The following is a 644-nucleotide window of genomic DNA, read 5'->3' as shown; positions in this document are numbered from 1 at the left end:
TCAGATTTTAGTAATTGATTAGGGCTGATCGAGGCCTTTAAAGGCAGGTTAAGATGCCCATGATTAAAATAAAAACTGGTTCAAAATTCAGTAATTGATTAGGCATTTAGGCCTTTAAAGGCAGGTTAAGGCACCCATGATTAAAATTAAAACTGGTTCAGAATTTAGTAATTGATTAGGGTTTACCTAATTCTACATCATTGTAATTTTTAAATATATAAATACATTTATTATGTATTATTTTATTATTTTATGGTCAAAAATAAAGTAACGGCTAGGATATTTAATTTATGGTGACGGTTACGGTTTTAAAAGCTCAACTTAACTTGACGTTGTAGCTTTCCCAGTTGGTGACTAACTTGAAAATTTTATATTTAGTGAGATCTAGTTTTAAACAACTAGATTAGGGGAGGAAGGGAATTTATGTTTTGTTTCAAAAGCTTAATTAGAAAAATATATAGGCAAAGGAGTTTAAATTAATATGCTCAAAGTATAAGGGTGTATTAGAAAATTTCCCTAATTGAATCTATGTTCCAACTTCCAAGTCCTACCATGAATATACTCGTCTGACTTGTAATTATGTAATACTCTATATATATATAAGTAGGCTTTGAACAGAGTAATAAGTTTTGTTAGGAGAGAAA

Source organism: Hakea prostrata, chromosome 3 (genome assembly GCF_041222555.1).
Source record: "Hakea prostrata isolate BN-2017 chromosome 3, UWA_Hpros_2, whole genome shotgun sequence".
NCBI lineage: Eukaryota > Viridiplantae > Streptophyta > Magnoliopsida > Proteales > Proteaceae > Hakea > Hakea prostrata.
This window is presented reverse-complemented; position numbering follows the sequence as displayed.